The sequence below is a fragment of the Tachysurus fulvidraco genome, chromosome 24 (genome assembly GCF_022655615.1).
Source record: "Tachysurus fulvidraco isolate hzauxx_2018 chromosome 24, HZAU_PFXX_2.0, whole genome shotgun sequence".
Taxonomy (NCBI): domain Eukaryota; kingdom Metazoa; phylum Chordata; class Actinopteri; order Siluriformes; family Bagridae; genus Tachysurus; species Tachysurus fulvidraco.
In genome coordinates, this window is record NC_062541.1 from 16,753,889 (window position 1) to 16,774,127 (window position 20,239).

At 41.4% G+C, this 20,239-nt stretch overlaps 2 protein-coding genes across 2 annotated transcripts in view; both read left to right on the forward strand.

The window, feature by feature from the left end:
- Positions 1–2,081, forward strand: part of ube2ia (ubiquitin-conjugating enzyme E2Ia) — a 14,473-nt gene extending 12,392 nt beyond the window's left edge. The window contains exon 7 of the mRNA XM_047807990.1: positions 1–2,081. This exon is cut by the window's left edge and continues 587 nt beyond it. The gene's annotated coding sequence lies outside the window, so the exon portion shown is untranslated.
- Positions 2,082–9,266: 7,185 nt separating this feature from the next.
- The window catches only part of baiap3 (BAI1 associated protein 3), a 48,256-nt gene continuing 37,283 nt past the window's right edge, over positions 9,267–20,239 (forward strand). The window contains exon 1 of the mRNA XM_027134062.2: positions 9,267–9,556. The gene's annotated coding sequence lies outside the window, so the exon portion shown is untranslated. The remainder of the gene's footprint in view (positions 9,557–20,239) is intronic.

The following is a 20,239-nucleotide window of genomic DNA, read 5'->3' on the forward strand; positions in this document are numbered from 1 at the left end:
CCGATGGAGCAGGTTTTACAAGGCTACGTTGTCATGGTGACCACACACCCTCACCCCCGTCGGGCCAGGCCTAAGAGTCGGGGATCACGGACAGATCTTCCACCATTGGTTTACTATCTGATTTACCAAATCCAGCTTGGTAAGTGGCCGCAACACTTTTTCGAAAAATTCCCCAGGTTTTTATAAGAGCGTCACTTTCCCTTTTGTTTTTTTCCCACTCCGGTCAGGGTTAAATGATTTACGTTAACGGTCTAGCCGTCAGTACTGAATAAGACGGTTATGCACTTACTTTTCAGTCACTCCAGGCCTAAGAGTACAGGAGGCTGAATTTGTGCTAATACGATTCACAGTCTAATAAACGTTCAGCTGTTGCATACGCCACAGAGATGATAGGGATCTTATATGGAACTTATTTTACCCACTAGGCTTCAGTCAGAATGCTAAAGTCTGTATGCTGAGTCACTTCTTCTGTTCTCTTGCTTTCCCATGTGCTGCTTGTGCCTCTGAGCTACACTCAGCTCGCAGAGTCTCACAGAAGTCCTGGTTCAGTGGAGTCAGGTATTCACAAGTACCCTTCTGATTAGAGATGATACGCTATACGGCCTAAAGTACGTGGACACCTAACCATGACAACACAGGCGGTTCTTCCTTAACCGTTCTGAAGGACACCGTCGTTCAGAACGTCTCCGTATGCTGTCAGTCTTTAGTTTCCCTTTGTCATGATGGAACAGGGGTCGAGTCTCTAAGATCAAGCAGTGAACCTGTACACAAAGCACAGAGCTCCATGAAGACATGGTGTGTGAAGGTTGGAGTAGAAGATCTCGAGTGTCCTGCACTGAGCCCTGACTCTGACTCAACCCCACTGAACACCGACTGAACCCCAGACCTCCTCACTCTTACACCATCAGTGTCTGATCTCACTAATGCTCTTGTAGCTGAACGATCACGCGAGATCCTGCCGCCGGACCACCCGGGGGGCTAAAATAACAGTAGTGAAAATAAATCTATAATAATAATGCCCTTGGATTTGGATTGGGCTGTTCAGTAGTCCAGTGTCTGAATACTTTTGGCCGTATAGCGTACATGCTCATAAAATAGATGTATATTTTTTTTGGATCATCTCGTCCTCTTTGTTTGCTCAAAATGGTCATTCAGGACTCGGCCTCAGACTCCTTCATGCGTCGCACAAGTCAGAAAGTCTAACCACTGGCTGTGTAAACTTCAAGAGAATCACATTTCAAATCATTTCTAACACACGCTGTATTACGCAATCTGGTAGATTAGGAGCTCTGTTTATATTAAATCTGCTTCGTGAGACATCGGCCTGGTCAGGAGACGGCGAGCGCTTCGGGATCCTTTGTTTTATATTTGCTACAGAGCTTCATATGCGCAAAAATAAATAAATAAAACGGTGCACCGATACGAATCCTCATGCAACATCATGATTAAATCAGAAGGAAATTTCGTTGTGATAATGTTTTTATTTTCCTTCCTTCAAACAGGTCGTCTTTATTCTATTCAAATTCGAACGATGTACAACACGCTGTTACTTAAACGTCAGTATTCCAAGCGCTGTAAAAATGATGCTTTTATACTTTCATGATTTTTTTTAAAATTAGTGTCTATATGTTACTTTCCATTCCTGCTGTGGGCAGCAGTGTAGACAGCATGGTGTAATATACAGTATGATAGATTTTTTTGCTGCCTTGTCAAAACTAAACTAAAAACTAAAAAAAAAAAAGCCCACTGAGTAAAAACTGAGATATACAGTGATCCGTGTTGGTGATTTTGTTCTTGTAAGTGTTTAGAGTAAATAAAATGTTTATACATTGCCAAACCTGTGTTGTCTATACGTACAGATTTGTGTGGGATTTTACAAAATACGTTAATGGTTTTTATTGAAGGATCTACAACAAAACTGCATAAATGTCTGAATAAAAAGGAAAGAAAAGGAGAGAGGAGACTTTTTGAACTGTACACCCTCAAGCTAGACTTTTATTTTCACTATTTTCACTCTGTAATAAAGATTTGAACTTCTTTACCATGCTCCAAAATAAAACATATTGTACAAACAAAAGAAATATGATTTCGCCTCTGCTGTACATGCTACACGGCATAAAGTTTGTGCGCCCTGAACATCAGACCCATATTTCCTTCTTGAGCATCTCATTCCAGATTTATTCTCTTTCCCTGTTATAATCAGCTTCTCTCTTCTCTTCTGTTCTGTTCTGTGAAGACTTACCACTAGATGTTGGAGTGAGTCTGTGTGGGTTTGTGTTCATTCAGCTACAAGAGCATTAGTGAGATCAGACACTGATGGTGTAAGAGTGAGGAGGTCTGGGGTTCAGTCGGTGTTCAGTGGGGTTGAGTCAGAGTCAGGGCTCAGTGCAGGACACTCGAGATCTTCTACTCCAACCTTCACACACCATGTCTTCATGGAGCTCTGTGCTTTGTGTACAGGGACATTGTCGTGATGGGACAGGGGTCGAGTCTCTGAGTTCCTGTGAAGGGAAACTGTAAAGCTACAACTTTGTTAATGTAAAAAAAAAATTATAATATAAAAAGCTAATATCTTAGCCAGTAGAAATCCCTTGAATAGAGTCAAAGTTAGCTAGTATTTTATTTTTGCCAGATTACAATAAACTAAACTAAAACAAGCTACCTTTAATTTTTAGCTTCGATTTGCTGAATCGAGCAAAATTATTTAACAATAGAACGTTTATAGACAGATTTAAAGCTTGAAATGAGTAAAAGTATCTATGAATAAGGTAAATAATCACTTGCCTAGTTGTAAACTTGGAACAAAAAGAAAATGCTAGCTAATGCTAGTTTTGAGGGAGGACATGAAGCACAAGCCGTTAGTTTGTCTTCGCCTCGTCAAAACGGCGTCTCACATAGAAGCTACATGACCATCGCCGGTCGCTCGATTTCTACTGCTCGTGACATAAACTCGGTAATTTACACATTTATGTTTACAGTGCGAGCAAATCTTTTTAAAGTGCTCATAAATGACTGCCGCATGTCCTTTTTAGAAGAATTCCCAGAGCCTCAAGCTCAAGGGTCTGTCTGATTGCTGTCTTGAAACAGCAGGTTAAACAAAATTAAGGCACAATGCAAATTACAGGTCTGCAATGCAAATTAAATCATTAGTGCTGCCACAATTGCCCTGCACGCTGGAGTGATACAGATTTTTTTTAATCCTGTGGGCATGCACACAAAAAAAAAGAAAGAAAAGAAAGTTGATGTGATGAGAGCTAATTCTGCAGGAGTCTTTCCTCAGGGTTTCTATTAGGTTTCGCCTCCCGTTTGGTACATGGATGGAAATTGCATTTCGCTATCATTATGCTGCTCATGATAAAGCCAATTAGCCAAGTTTCATCAAAGAACAATCATGGAGTGCTTGAATATCATAGATATTACTGACAGGACCTGGGATCGCTGTGGGAGAAGGTGTTTGCGAGGGGTTCTTGTGTCGTCTTTGAATCTTTTTAGCGATTAAAATTGAAAACAATAATTAAAATGTTCTGCTGTTGCCTTCCAATCTGGCTGGTAACTAGAAGAACAGTTGTTTTAAAGATGGCCATGAGGCAGCCAGTTCGTGCATTTCACACCAGCTGGGTGGGTAAATGATGTGCCCATGGAAACGGAGCAGAGGGCCATTATAAGCCTTTTTTCTGATCAAAATAACAGCTAGCGTCTTTCTGTAGCCGCTCCCCAAACTGCCACTGCACAGCCAATGCTGACCAAATGATGTGTGCCAATAATGAGACGTTTCTGCCATGTATTCCATATGCAACAGCATCATTTAACCCAAACAAAAGGCTCACAGGTTTCATAACGACTCATGAATCCATCTGACCAAATGTTCTCTCTCTCTCTCTCTCTCTCTCTCTCTCTCTCTCTCTCTCTCTCTCTCTCTCTCTCTCTCTCTCTCTCTCAGAATAATAATAAACTAAGAGAAAGCAGACCTGAAGCCCAGATCATAAAATAAAAGCAATTCAGCCATATCTGTCTTGCGATCAGAGCGGTCTAATAAATAACTAATACAAATATAATCAAAGACACTTTCGTCACACGAACACTTAACGGTTTCTCATCTTTTTGATGTCATCCTTACACGAATGCCTCGGGCGCTGTCAGGAAAGAGATCTTAAAACAGATATTGCCATTTGATCTTTTCAACCAAGCTGTGCAGATTTGAATATGAAAACAGCAAACAGGATCACTTGTGGGGTGTGAAGTTTAGAGAGCCTCTTATGAGCCACCAGACAACACCGTCTATTTACAAAGAGCTCAAAGAACGAATACGTTACTACAGCTAACTATGGATGAAAGCCTGCTCGAGCGGTTGCCATGGTTTTTTCTTAGGGTCTAGTAACCTTCCTTTACGTCAAATGTTATCCTTTTGGTATTGAACTCACTGTATGTCTAGTAAGGAATAAAATATGTGTGCTGTTACAGGGGAAAAAAATCAACATTGAGATGATGTGATGCAGGTGTTTTATTCCTTTTACACCACAGCAACTTGCCAAAGATGACCATTTTAAGTCTAATACAAATCTTTTTTTTTTTTTAACCATTTAGATTCTTGCAATCTTGGTTATCACCATCACCCAGAGCTACTTATACTTATTAATTTAAACAGCTGAAGGTTAAGGGCACAGAAGTGGCAGCTTGGTGGTGCTGAGATTCAAACTCACAACCTTCCAATCAGTAGTTCAACACCTTGACCACTAAGCTACAGTACCACGTCCACTATAGCGGCTATAATAAAAGTCTCTCTTTTTACCTCCCTCATGACTTTCTTAAGATTAAAAAACCACATCTGTTTATTATCCTGTTTGTTTTGATTATGTCTCGAGTCCACTTATGGCAAATTCCATTGATTGTCCATGATCTACCACACCTGTGTGTATAACGTCCCACAATTCACAGTGGAGATCAGACCAAAAAACCAAGCCATGATGTCCAAGGAAGTCCTTGGATCTCAGACCTCAGCAATTAAATTGTGTGGAGATATAGATCTGCATGAAAGGATAAAATTTGTTATCCATTTCAAGCTTTGAGAGGCACAGTGGGCTCTGTGTAGAAGTGAGAGAAGTGTGGAACAACCAGGACTCTTCCTAGGACTGGCCATCTGGCCAAACTCAGTAACTAGGCTAGAAGGCCAGCGAGGTGACCAGGAACCAAATGGCCGCTCTAGCAATACTTCAGAAGTTCTCTGCAGAAATAGGAAGAGACTGTCGGTATGACAACCAGCTCAGAAATGCTTTATAAATCAGGCTTTTATGGACAATTGTTAAACAGTAGCTCCCTGACCGGACCCTCTTTTAAATTTAAATCATTTTAAATGAAGTAAGACTTTTATCAATTGTTGAAATGCACTGATAAAGGCGACTCTAGAAATCATCCTTTGCAAAAACAATAACAACACTAACAACTCAAACCTCTACACTAATGCTGCACTGGTCTAGAGGTTGTATCTCATCATTTCTGGACTTCTATTAGGAAAAAGAAACTGTACGGAATTCCTCTTTGGGAAACTCTGGACGGTCTTCTTAACTCTGAGTTCAGCAAGCGACATCAAATCAACATATGTGATGCCTACATACACATATTTTATTGTTAGATCTATCACTCTGACTCGACGGTTCACGGTTTTGAGGAGGTAAATATACATCGCTCATCACAGTTAGCTTGCTAACTTGTCGCCTGTTGTGAGAGTCAGATCTTTGGACCAATCAGATCGATGTGTATGTGGATTCCCCAGCATTCATTAACGCTAAGCTGAAGCCATTTAAGAGTTTTCACTGGCAGTTTGGCAACAGCCCTGCCTTTGTTTTAACGCCTGTGTACAGGCTAATTTCAGAGAAGTGAGGCACCTCACTCTAGCAGCCATGTAATTAATGTGTCTGAGTCTATTTATAGCAGCAAGATAGCGAGAGTGGCGCTGCAGATTTGGGGGCGGTTACACATGGTGGTCATAGTGGTCTGAGGATTGATATGCTTAGGGACGTGATTCCATTTTGTTTTATTTTCCAGGGAATGAGTTGGATGATAGATCTAAATAGGCTATATCTTGAAACTTATTTCCAATCTCAGCTACGTAAGTTTTCACTTAGATGCTATATCTGGATAGATGTGTGGTGATATCTGGTATGGTGTCTTCATGATATATTTTTCTTTCACTCGTTCAAGATACGTACGGAGGTGACTCTTATGTTTTCACTCGATCTCGTCGTACACGTGGAGAACATAATACTTCTATGCGCTCTATGATAAAGTCGTGCTACTCTGAAACATAATCACTGCAAAAAAAACAACAACAAAAAATAAGAGCAAAGAGGGGAAAGGGCAAAGTGGCAGTAAATAAACTAACAAAAAAAAAACAGAATGGTCCCATTAATCAGATCCCTGGCACTCCAAATTGAGCTCTGGTACTTCCTGTTTGTTTTGATTATGTCTGTAGAACTTGACTGGAGTCCACTTGTGGAAAATTCAAGTGATTGTCCATGATTTAGAAAGTCTCACACCTGTGTGTGTATAATGTCTCACAATTCACAGTGCAGATCCGAACAAAAAAACAAGCCATGAAGTCCAAGGAACTCTCTGTAAACAGACCTCAGCAATAAAACCGTATGGAGACATGGGTCTGTGAGACAGTATAAATTATAGTGTCCATTTCTGAAGCTTGAGAAGATGAAGAAGAATGTGGCACCACTAGGAATCTGCCTAAGGTTGGCCATCTGACCGAACTCAGTCAGAGTGGTGACCAAGAACCAAGTACTCACTCTAATAAAACTGCAGAAGTTTTCCAAAAGAAATGGGAGAACCTGTTGATGTGGAAACATCTCAGAGATACTCCATAAGTCAGGGTTTTATTGAAGAGAGGCTAGATGCAGGCACGTAACAGGAAAGTATTGGTTTGAACTCTAGATGCTACACCTGCTCATGATCTGGTTATGGTGCCAATGGTGAAGCATGGTGGTGGCAGTATCATGTTGTGGGAGAGTTTTTTCAATGACAGGGACTTAGAGACTGGTCAGAATTGAGGGAAAAATGAACGAAGGCAAACAAAGACAAGTCCATGAAGAAGTCCTGCTTTAGAGTTCACACAAACTCAGACTGGGACAACTTTTATAACAACCTGAATAATACAGTCGAGTCTGTGTTGAGAATAGGCATCTTTTATGAGAGACGACAGTTCACACATGCTCCCCATCCAATCTTAGTGTTCTTGTAGATCTTTTTGGAGAAGCATTTAGAGACATTCCCATAAAAAAAGACTCAAAGTAGATTTTAAGCTGCAATTTCTAAAAACTAGTTTAGGCTGTGTTGTTATGGGCTATTGTGTGTATTTTAAACCTCAGAGAAACAATGAATATCCAGTGCAAAAGCAGCACAGAAGCTAAAGTAAGCATGGCATGGCATGGTGGTTTAGTGGTTAACAGGTCTGTTTCACACCACCAGGGTTGGGGGTTCTGGGTCTCGCTTCCACCCTGTGTACAAAGAGTTTGCATTTTCTTTGCTCTTCATTCAGTTGTTCGTGTTACTTCTGCTTTTCCGTTTGTCATGGTCACAGAAGAAACAGGCTGAGAACGTTCCCAGACGTTAGAAATCTGTGTTCACACTATAGCCACAGTAGCCAAAGTCACTAAGGGGACCTTAAAAACCACTGTGCACTTCTGTATGAGACAGGATGAACTTTTGGGGGGAAAAACAAAAGAAAAAACTGCTGGTGGTGAACAGCAGAACTCTAGTTTATATCCTTAACACTAAGATCCATCTTGTAGAGCTCACTTTTCTAAGATAATACATAATGTTTTGTTTGTTTGAATTAAAGGGAAGTTGTCCTGCATGTGTTAAACCGGCTGGCACTAAATGCCTTAAAGTTAAACCTTTAATCCTGTTGTTAAAAAGGTAAAAGAAAGAAACAGTACAAGAGGTCATATTCATACAGCAGTTTGTATCAGACTCATTCCTCATATTAAATATAAAAACCATCCAGAAAATCAAACCACTTGTTGAGTGTGCATACACTATACAGTATAAGTGACGTTTATGTACGGTGACCCATACTCAGAATTTGTTCTCTGCATTTAACCCATCCAAAGTGAACCACTCGTAATCCTAAGGTTGTGGGTTTGAGTCTCAGTGAACACACACACAGCAGTGAGCACACATACACAGCAGTGAACACACACACACACTGTGAACACACACCCAGAGCAGTGGGCAGCCATTTATGCTGCAGCACCCGGGGAGCAGTTGGGGGGTTCGGTGCCTTGCTCAAGGGCACCTCAGTCGTGGCTGGCCCGAGACTCAAACCCACAACCTTAGGATTACGAGTCAGACTCTCTAACCATTAGGCTACGACTTGCCCCAGTTTTCGCCAGGTTATGGGGTCAGAGCGCAGGGTCAAGCCATAGGGACGGCGCCCCTGGAGCAGGTGAGTTTAAGGACCTTGCCCAATGACCCAACGTTGATGCTCAGCAGCTTGTGGACTCAAACCCTAACCTTCTGATCAAGATCCCAGCGCCTTAACCGCTGGATCATCACGTCCTCACTATACAGTATATATTTAGAATCAGACTGAGTTTAACAAGGGAAAAATTGTGATGCTAGACGAATGGGTCACGGCATTAACCCTGACTAGTGTGCGTGTGTGTGTGTGGGAGAGAGAGAGTGTGTGTGGGTTTGAGTGTGTGTGTGTGTGTGTGTGTGTGTTGACTTTATTGTTTTATATTTTGGGTAAACTACACTAGATGTCCAAAAGTATGTGCACCCCTGACATTCAAACTCGCATGTTCTTCTGCTCTAAACAGTTACTACAAAGTTGAAAGCACACAATTGTTTCAAATGTCTTTGTACATTGTGACATTACACTTTGCCTTCTCTACAACTCAGTGACTCAACCCCTGTTCAAGCATGACAATGCCGTTGTGCACCAAGCATCTGTGATGCTCCATGGAGACGTGGGGTAAAGGTTGAGAAAGTGGAAGAACTCAAGTGTCCTCAGAGGTTCTAAAATCCTACCAGAAGTCTGAAGGTAATTATACGAGCAAAATAGGGGTTAAATCTGTAGGATTTTGGAACTGGCACACGTGGGTGTAAAGGTCTGGTGTCCACATACTTTTGTTCATACAATCAAGCACAGTGAAGAGAAAATGTGCCTGCTAAAACGTATAATTACGCACGCAGACGTTTAATCTGGTCTGAGCGCAGAACTGACGTCCCCACAGCAACAGACCAAATCATGCCAAGTCTGGCTGCACTTCCTTTGACCATATATGGATCCTCGGCGACCTGGTACGAGTAGGACGAGACAAAGCTGCCTCGGTGAATGAAGCGTTTTTCATCGAATAAAGGCAAATTAACGCGTTTGCTTCGCTGAGAGTCTGGTCTCTGGTCTCTTTCCACCTCCCATCCCATTTCCCCCCCATCATCTTAAAGCAGCGTCGCCAGCTAGAGGCGCACATTTCCCGTTTTCCGTGCGCGTAGAAAAGTGCGAAGCGCGCACACCAACACCACACAGCACTGCATGAGCCGCGCACAGGTGAGCGCCTTTTCCCTCATTACGCATCTAACAGCAGATACTCTCAGCTCATTCATTCCGACTCAGGTCAGCTCGAAAGAGAAGTTTGAGTCGTGTGTTTTTGTTACTCTTGATGCATTCAGCTATATAGTGACAGATTGTTCAAACAATTCAGATCTTTCTCCCTTTACACTGTTTGCAGCTGCGTCTTACTCCGAATCGCGTCTTGTTTCTCTCTGCCTTACTCTACGTCGTGTCTGTTACACATCTTTAGATAGATCTGTAGTGTTCTGTTGTTGTGGTTAGCACTGGATTTTCATTTCCATTGCATCACCTGTAGTTCCAGCAGATGTTCAGTGCCCGAGGAGAGCTGACCAAGGGCGAGGTTTAGTTCATCTCTGTTACGCAAATGATGCCGACTTCTTTCTAACAGGAGTCTAACAAAGGTTTACACTAAGAACGTGTTTTTTTTATTTATAGTTATTGTTAATATTCATGTATTCATATTATGCAAGCTTGTCTCAACGTTTGGTCTTGATGTTGTAGGGGGGAAAAAACGAATTACGCAGCAGAGATGATGACCAGCAGAAAAGAAAATATTAGTCGTTAACCTGTTGCTGTGTTTTGCGCAATTAAAAGTACACAAATAAAAAAAAAATCAAATAAAACCCACTGAATGTCAGGACTTCAGCGTCAAGTGAGTGACAGATTAAAAACAGAAAAGAGGTTCAGCATTGAAATATATGGATACAAAATATTTCGGTTTCTGCTTCATATCAGAAAATGAAAGTAGCAAAACTACAAAAAAACTTAAATGAAGATAAAAAACACGTTTTCCCTCAATTTTTTAAAGTTAAATTAATATGGTTTTCTCTCCAGATTTTTCCCTTATTTATTTATTTATTTATTTATTTATTTATTTATTTATTTATTTATTTATTTATTTATTTATTTTATGTACAATGTTTTAAAGAAAATCTTTTATTTATTTCTATATTTTCCACCCAAAATGTCAAAACTGTCAAAGGCTTTCTTCTAGACAAATATCTGAAACTGAAGTTGTTAAGAAATCATTGACATTGTTGAACAACACAACAGTTTTGAGCTAAAGGTTTGTGTCTAACATTAAGCCCACAGTCAGTTCCAGACTACTTTCAGGACAAGGTTGTGTAATGATCTTCTAAAAAAAAATGAGCATATATATATATATATATATATATATATATATATATATATATATATATATTTTTTTTTTTTTCTAGAAACGCCATTGCTCTATATTTACCTTGAACTTTTTCCCTATGTTGCATTATAAGGCTGCATACAGTACATGAATAAAAATCTTTTACCAGCATCTTTTACCATCATAACAAATGACACAAACAAAACGATTCGGTATAAAACGAGACGGATTAATTGTTGACCTGCACAAAGTAAGGTAATGTATATAAAAGACATACTGTACAAGCACAGTGATATCAATATATTATTCATCTCTATCATAATCAATCAAAACCATAACAAAATAATATATAATATAATCCATATATTCTTTATTCTTAACCATAACAAAAAGTCTCAGGGTTCTAAAAGTACTATACATAAAGTGTCATCATTTCTGTTAGAAACTTCTACGTCCAAAAAACTATCTGGTGTTTTTTTTTTCAGTGGAACATCGACAGGGTCTTGAATTCTGCTTAGACTTGGTTACCTTTGCCAGAAGGTTATGTCTAGAAAAAAACAAACAAACCATATTTTCAAGACAACACATTTAGACACACGTTTGTGGGCAGAGTGATGAATAAACATTAATGCACTAATGTTAAAAATGTTTTCTTTTTTTTTAATTCTTGAGTTTTTTTAGTTTTCAGACAGAACTATTATTCAGTACTTTTATTCTAATACAGAACTTCAGTGTTATTACTAAATGACAGAAATTCAGCATATTCATTGTAGATGTGCAATTGTTAAAAAAAAAAGAGCTTCACTTGAGAAAAGAAATGATGCAAAAACGATACAGCACGAAAGAAGCATTAGCTTATTTACATGATGGTCTGCTGATAATCCTGGATGCTAATTGTTATGGTAATTTATAGCAAATGCATTAATGAACTTCGTCTCATAAGACTGATTTTTTAAACAAACCAAACCTCTAAGATAAAAGCTACTTTATAGACTATTAATGCTGTGAGAAAAATAGTGTGAACACAACTTGTTCCTCAAAATGATTTGTTGGGGAAAAAATACACAGTGGAAATGGATACCGGATTACAGTCTGTTAGAGAAGGGGAGTTAGAGAACGTAAAGAAGGGTTTGTTTCCAAGCCAACCATATTTCCACATGCGCCAACCCTACATAAGACTCAGAATCTCTAGCCTTCCATGTTAACTAGCTCAACAAACATACAGTAAGTTACCATCACTGTGATGCTACGATATAATTTTACAACATTTCCTTCAGGCTTCAGGAAAACTCGAATCTCTGAAACTTTAACTCTTTTGAAAGGTCCCAAGATGCCAATTTCATGGTGAGACTGACAGGTTTAACGAATAAATCATATAAAATGTTGTCAGGCGTCGGTGAGATTCGTGATACGTGTCGACTGAAGTGTCAGGATTGTTTTTTTTTTTGTTTTTTTTTTTAATTCTGTGTGGAAGGATGTTCAGGAGCCAGATTCCCACAGGACCCAGTTTCAGTGGTGAGTTACAGCAATCCACATGGGGAGTATGTGGGAGAATATTTAGTAGAGAGGTGAACTGTGTCTGCACGGCTGAATAAAAGTGAGTGGGTGACAGTCTGAAATGCTTCAGACTCTTATTCTGTCTGAAACTCTACTGCAAATTGAAAGCTGGGTAGATCCCTCAGACCTTGCTCTGACATCTTAGATGTACGCTTGGCTTACTGTGAGATTCGTCAGAAACACTAAACAGATTCGAACAGATAAAAGTGCTCACCGTTCTCTTTGTGGGTTCTCGAGTACGGAATATACTTTACAGTACACGCTTTTTATTACCCGTTTTCATCATTGACTAAAACTACAAGAACAAAAGCTGTGATTCTATCATTTAGGAATCACATTTGATTTGTGTTTCATACAATACTCCGGTATGTCTTCAACCGATGGCTTCTACTGGTTCTCATTGGATGATGCTCCAGAAACCCTCTGTATTTCCTCTGGTGAAATCTTCTCTTGATTGTAGACTTGACTTGACACGGATGAATCGACCTCCTGGAGGATCTTCCTGATCTGGTTAACTGTTGTGTAAGGATTTTTCTTCTCCAGAGAGACAATTCACTGTCATCCTCTACACTTGTTTTCTGTTTGTCTTCATGGTCTTTTGGTGTTTCCTGAGCTCATCGGTACGTTCTTTCTTTTTAAGAACGCACCAAACCTAACGGTCTCTCTGATGGGTTTGCTGATTTTTTTCAGCATAATGATGGTTTGCTTCACTGACTGTCACTGGAATCTTTGAGAGTTAACAAACAGATTCCACCCTTGAAATCAACCCTGGACATTTTAACTGCTTAATTGTAAGTGAAATAATGAGGCAAGGACACACAATGGAACAGCTGAGCAGAAGTGATACTACAAGCTTACAGTAGCTACGTATTTCATTAGCATGGCAGTAGCTCAGCTTCATTAATGTATTGATATCAATAGCATTAGGCAGACACCCTTGTCCTTAAGGGGCTTGATCAGAGCCCCAACATTGGCAGCTTGGTGGAACTTCGCAACCTTCCAACACCTTAACCATGAGGCTACCACACCTCTTCCTTATAGCTTTTAATGTAATGTAATTTAATGCTAATTTTCATGTTTTGTCGCTCTACTCGGTAACCCATTTTTTTACCTAACCAGTTTAATGTTATATTACCCAATCAAAGAAAGCACAATATACAAAATAGTGGCTCAACTGGTTAAGGCTCTGGGTTGTTGATTAGAGGATCAGGGTTCAAGGCCCAGCACAGCCAAGCTGCCACTGCCGGGCCCTTGAGCAAGGCCCTTAACCCTCCCTGCTCCAGGGGCGCTCTATCATAGCTGCCCCTGCACTCTGACCCCAACGTCCTCAGTTAGGGTATGTGAAGAAAAGAATTCCATTGTGCTGTAATGTATATGTGGTGATAATAAAGGCTTCTATGCCCCTGTTCTTCTATAACTACTGCATCCAATCAGAACCGAGTTCAGTAATTAGTGTCAGACTTACAGAATCACAACATTTGTTATGTCCTCAGGATTAACACTACGTGTCTAGAGGATGCATTCAACTGGTGGTAAAAACAACACCATCCAACATCCATGACCGCATTTATCAACATTTATACAAGATTTAATAGAACCGTAAATAAAAATCTGTTGTTGTATTCATTGTTTACCTGATGAAGTGTTTTCTGTTGAATTAATGCTAGTTATTTACATCAGCTAGATATTTACAGAAATGTGAACCAAAGTGCAATTTCAAAGCAGTTTCCCCAGTAACTGAACTCCTATTTTACTGCCATTATATAAAATAGCACTTTTATCAGAGAACGATGCTCACTACAGGGGGTCTGATCTGATGTGCAGAGGATTAGTGGTTAGTATGTTTGACTCATACTTTCAGGGTTGGTGGTTCGAATCCTGCCCCCCTTCCTGTTTGTGGAGTTTGTAGGTTCTACCCATGGTTCAAGGGGTTCCTGCTCCAGCCCAAACATGTTCTGTTGACTGATAGACATCACTAAATTGTCTGGAGTGTGCAGGTGAATGTGTGATTGTGCCTTGTGACGAGTTAGCGACCCGTCCAGTGTGACTTGTACCTTATGCCTCGAGTCCGCTGAGATAGACTCCAGGTTCCCTTCGACCCTGTGCAGTATAAATGGATGGTGTCTGACCACGTCTGAATTCTATGACACTTCATTCAAGCTTTCAGAATATTAAGTTTCCCTTTGAAAGCTACATTAAAGACCAGTCATTGTGCGCTCGAGTCTCTTTCAGAACATCTCCTGCTGCTATCTCTCCTCAGCTGCGAGCAAGAAACACTGAAATAGCCACTTCCTCTGTCTGTCAATTTGTATCCAAATCAATTACAATCTGCTCTCGAAAAGATGAGCGTCAAATGCCATTCTAATTTGTTACACAACAACGGCGTGTCAGAGTGGCCTTCATCATTCTCTTCCTCACAACTGTAAAGCTCAATCTTAACAGTTACTACCGCTATTCTTACTTTCTGTCGTCTAACACTTAGGCTGACAGTTCTAGCGCCGTAGATCGATCTCCATTGCAAAGTGCGAGCGCTATCATGGCTTCATGACGTTAGGCTCGATGGTGGTCTGAGATAGTCTCTTAGGAAATGGCCAGCGAGGATTTAACAGAGCACCAAATCCCAAATGCTCTTGTGGAACTCTTGTCACAGCCCTGGGGATTATAGTCTTTATCTGCTTATTGATCTTAATGATAAGTGCTGTGTTCTGTCTCGCCTGCGCTACAACATGCCTCACAGAGTCTCCTAGACTGCGTTTTATACCAAACTTGCAACATTTATTTCCAGATTCCAGATCAGCAGCAGCATAGAATCCAAATCTAATAGTGAGAGACACAATATCCATTACCCAAAGCTTTCCCTGGTCATCTGAGAAATGCATGCTATTGGCTATGTTTATTAAGTGCCACTTAGGTTTCAAAACAGATGGTGGCACTGACTCATTCCTGCACACAATGGTGTCATCACGGGGAGAGAAAACACAGTCCGGTCAAAGTGTGTCGAGCACTTGTAAGAGCTTTCTTATGGTCTGATTACAGTCTTGGGTTTTCAAGACTAGATTTGATTAGGTTACCAGATGAGTGAGTGGCTTGAAGGTTAAAATGTTTGCATGTACCGTTTGGGTTAAGGCTTTAGCTAAATCACCGCCCCGCCGCTGACCTTTTTGTGTCACTGTTTAGAGGCTCAGAATTAAAATGTGACATTTGGGCTGTTTTCCAAATTCTGGAAGCACTGGCTTGACTTCAGCCTGGCTGTTTATCCTGACAGCCTTAAGACGCTGAGAGGAGAATTGGCATTCATAACAATCACAGGCCTCGCTGTTATAAATAATTGGTGGAAATTATATGCCTGTGGAATCAGGTTGTAGAGAACTGCACAAATACAGCAGCAACACAGGAACATCCTGGAAGCGAAAAGAAGACCAGAAAACCCGCTTTAGGTCTCCTGGTTTAAATCTCCACCATTGCACCATTGCATTGTGTGATATGCATGAGAAGCTTTGTGTGATTTTTTTTTTAACCACAATGTGCCAGGATTATAGACAGCTCGCTGGGTTTTTTTTTTGTCAGCACGTCGATCTGCATCTTCAAAAACAAACGGCAAATCAAAAAGTCTCTTTGTTTAAAAGGTTTCCTAGTTTAGATGTCACATCATGTCAGGACGAATTCACTTCAGACTGTAAACATGCAAGACTGAAGAAATCTACGCCGCTGACTCCAGCTTGTCAGCCCAATGAAGGGATTATATAGGAGGCTTGGCTGATTTCATGTGACAGAGACCAGTAGGTTAATCCGTATGAATGATCAACATGGCAGGGGGTGGTGGGTTTTCAGATCTGAATGACTGCTTCTATCTTGCCAATTCATGCCACATATCCTTTTGAGTATTGTGAAAGATGAATTGTATGCAAAAAAAAAAAAAAGCTGGCTTGCTTGTTTGATAAGGGAAATTCTTTTCGTAAATTCTTCCAGGCTTTAAAAAGACAAATTGTGAATACCAGTCAGTATCAGCTGGTTCTCCTTTTTTCCGGCTTAACTAGCTTGAAAATACTGATATAATAGCACAAGTCTGTTCTTTGTGGATTCCTGTGTACCTGCGTCTGGCTCAGCCGTTACCATAGAGACCCCACCATCCCTAGCAGATGAAGCTGGGGCTGCCTGGCTGTCTCTCATAGACGATACTCTGTTAAGCAACATTGTCATCCGCATGGGCCAGGAGTGTATGCGTGCACACGTGCAAAGGCTGTCGACGGCACTGTTTGTGCTTTCGATTTGTGCCAGTGCTTCCCTGGCAGTTGGTGCCATGTGTTGGGTGGCACGGCAGCTTTCATGGGGGCTGACGGCTGAGACAGAGTGACACCCGGTCTGGACTGGGCGAGGTCTAATTGAAACCGGTTTACCTCGGAGGCAGCTGCTTACAGTTCCTTCACTGATTACCATTGGTAACAGCTATGATCTCAAAACTACATGCTCCAAATAGGTTTCTCATACACTGCCTGCCTTGTTTTTATCCCTCTTTCTCTATCGTTCTTTTTTTTTGAGAGAGAGAAAAAAGAGCAAAGAGCTATTAGGTGAGAGGAAACTGTGCAGCTCACTCCTGGGAACCTGACCTTTCTTAATGCACGTCCGGTTCTATTAGTGCGGAGTGGAGGGCTGTCGCCTTTGGACTTTTTCTCGCTGGGTTAATGGCGTTGAGGCTGGAGCTTAAACATTTAACTGCTGATACTGATCTGGAATAAACGCTTGTGTTGGGATTTTAGGGCTTTAAAAAAGTGTAAATGACAGATGCCAACCTGTTAGAATGTACGTATACTGTACATATGAGAACACAGAACGAACCCCTGGATAAATAACAGCATTTTTGAGATTTGACCAGAATGAGCAAATAAAAAAGATGACCAGACTTCCTGTTGGTCATGAGGATCATGTGGGAAATGTCATGCCTGGGCAACAGCTTAAAGATGAACTTGATTATGGAAAAACCTCCTTGAGTAGAGCTAGAGATATTTGGGGATGATATACAACCCAAGCGTGAACTTTATCAGGAATAGATTCTGCTGTGTGCTAAATATTATTTAAACTTATTGCTGTGTGTTTGTAGATTCATGCTGTGTATCTGCTGTTCTACCTCCAGCAATCACACCTTGTCCAAAGTCACAGAGATCTGCTGTAAATCTCTCTGGATGCTCAAAACACTGCAGCTCTATCAGAAATAAGATGCTTGAAGTATCAGGAGACAAAGAACCAGGGTCTAGTCAAAGAGTTATACAAAAAAGCCTCAGCACCGCATCGTCTAGATATAAGATGAAAACAGTCGACTGTATTCTGAGGTCTACGTGCAAAGGGCACACACAAGACCTTATAGATAATGCTCAAGGCTGAATAAGAGAAAAACATGAACAATTGCAAAAACATCACGAGCAATATCAAAAGATGAGGAAGCACACGTTAAATCTTTCCCTGTGTGATGATACACTGGGGCTAAACTCAGTGCCCTGCAACCTTCTTCTCATTTGCATATCCGCAGCATCGACAACCCTGATCGGATAAATCCAGCGTGCGGCCGCTTTAAATAACGCCACGTCTCACGCTTTCACATCAGTGAGGAAAAAAGTTCAGGTCTGTGGCTCTGCACCTGAGCAGGTTTTGTTATCTTTCACAACTTTCTCTTCTTTTTTGTTCTTCTGAAGTTTGTCGTCTAGTCGACCAGACGTCCGGCGACATCTCTGTAACTTCCTCTAATTTCTCAGCATGACGTATTTCCCCCTCACTACGGCGTGCACTTCCGTGATGTTCAGCGTTTTGTCTCCTGACTCTATCTACAGAGCCGTTTTTGTTCAGTGTCTCTACGTCCTGCTTTTCACCTGATATGTGGCACAGAGACATTGTTCACTTTCTCATTGGGTTTCTGTTGTTAAGTGTCGAGTCGTAACATTGGAACAGCACGTCGTTTTACACTGAACACGTTTAGCACCGCAATGTGGACTTAACACTGTAAAGGCTTCAGAGCAGGGTTTCATAACCCCGAGGAAACGCATGGAAAACCTTCCTCTAGCCAGGGTTATGTGCGTTGTTTAGAGCCACACTAACCTGAGGTTAAGGGCGGGGTTTGGAGCCACAATAACCCTGGGTTAAGGGCTGGGATTAGAGCCAACAATAATCTGGGGTGAAGGGCAGGGTTTAGAGCCACAATAATCTGGGGTTAAGGGTGGGGTTTTGAGCCACAATAACCTGGGGTTAAGGGTGGGGTTTAGAGCCACAGTAATCTGGGGTTAAGGGCGGGGTTTAGAGCCACAATAATCTGGGGTTAAGGGCGGAGTTTAGAGCCACAGTAATCTGGGGTTAAGGGTGGGGTTTAGAGCCACAGTAATCTGGGGTTAAGGGTGGAGTTTAGAGCCACAATAATCCAGGGTTAAGGGCAGGGATTAGATCCACAATAACCCAGGGTTAAGGGTGGGGATTAGAGTCACAATAATCTGGGGTTAAGGGTGGGGATTAGATCACCAATAACCCAGGGTTAAGGGTGGGGATTAGAGCCACGATAACCCGGGGTTAAGGGCAGGGTTTAGGGCCACAATAACCCGGGGTTAAGGGCGGGGATTAGAGCCACAATAACCCTGGGTTAAGGGCTGGGATTAGAGCCACAATAACCCTGGGTTAAGGGCTGGGATTAGAGCCACAATAATCTTGGGTTAAGGGCGGGGTTTAGAGCCACAGTAATCTGGGGTTAAGGGCGGGGTTTAGAGCCACAATAATCTGGGGTTAAGGGCGGGGTTTAGAGCCACAATAATCTGGGGTTAAGGGCAGGGTTTAGAACCACAATAATCTGGGGTTAAGGGCGGAGTTTAGAGCCACAATAATCTGGGGTTAAAGGTGGGGTTTAGGGCCACAATAACCTGGGGTTAAGGGTGGGGTTTAGAGCCACAATAACCTGGGGTTAAGGGCGGGGTTTAGGGCCACAATAACCTGGGGTTAAGGGTGGGGTTTAGAGCCACAATAACCTGGGGTTAAGGGCGGGGTTTAGAGCCACAATAACCTGGGGTTAAGGGCGGGGTTTAGAACCACAATAACCTGGGGTTAAGGGTGGGGTTTAGAGCCACAATAACCTGGGGTTAAGGGCGGGGTTTAGGGCCACAATAACCTGGGGTTAAGGGTGGGGTTTAGAGCCACAATAACCTGGGGTTAAGGGCGGGGTTTAGGGCCACAATAACCTGGGGTTAAGGGCGGGGTTTAGGGCCACAATAACCTGGGGTTAAGGGCGGGGTTTAGGGCCACAATAACCTGGGGTTAAGGGCGGTGTCATAAGTAAGAAAAAAGCCCTTTGTATAAATGACTAAAATGAATCATTAAGGTAAGTTTAAACTTTCTTTGCTCATTCGACAGTCTATAACTGTTGTCCAGGTGATTATTCATCTACATCCCCAATATAGACAGTTCTACTGTATCTTCTATCCATGTAACATGCATAAAACAGTAATGTCTTAAATTAATGATTAACTCATGTATATTTCATCATGCAATCACAAAAAAAGCAGAAGAAAATAAATGAATAAATAAATAAAGGGTGTTTGATGAGAACAGTAGCTGAAGCTCTTCACCTGCATCCACATGAAAACACCCCAAACACCTCATTTATTCCCTTTCTTTTCAGCGTAAAAGCAGCAGAATCGAGTCTAAATGCTCTCCGAATGATCGTGGTCTTTTGTGCTATCACTTCACTTTTATGCTCTTTCTCAGTCTTCATGTAGATGATGAAGCGTGAGTAGGCTTCAGAGCTCCTCCCCGTAACCTTTCGAGGTTTAACAGAAGAGAACGCTGACTGTCAGCTTTGTGAAAGGGCTGTTTGTGGGTCTATTAGAGACTTCACGGTTTATCAAAACCCTTCGCATTCGAATAGTCATCTTCGTCTTTTCTCAGTTTCTTTGAAGCATTTGTTTTATTGCTCTTTTTTGTTTCCTTGCTTCTAT